Here is a 202-nt window from a genome sequence, read left to right as displayed (position 1 = left end):
GCACATCAACCTCACCCCACCTGCAGCATTTAATTCAGATCAACATTGCACAGCCTCGTCACGTGATACTTCATACTTACGATAGGCCTAAGGGTCGCTAATCGTAAATTTGAGTCCAGTGACGTTGCATTTTAATTATGAAGGTATTGTCTGCGTTTCTATTGGCCACTCTACGTTTGTCTGGCTCGCGATTTACGATTTT

The sequence above is a fragment of the Penaeus monodon genome, chromosome 27 (assembly GCF_015228065.2).
Source record: "Penaeus monodon isolate SGIC_2016 chromosome 27, NSTDA_Pmon_1, whole genome shotgun sequence".
In the NCBI taxonomy this organism is placed as follows: domain Eukaryota; kingdom Metazoa; phylum Arthropoda; class Malacostraca; order Decapoda; family Penaeidae; genus Penaeus; species Penaeus monodon.
This window is presented reverse-complemented; position numbering follows the sequence as displayed.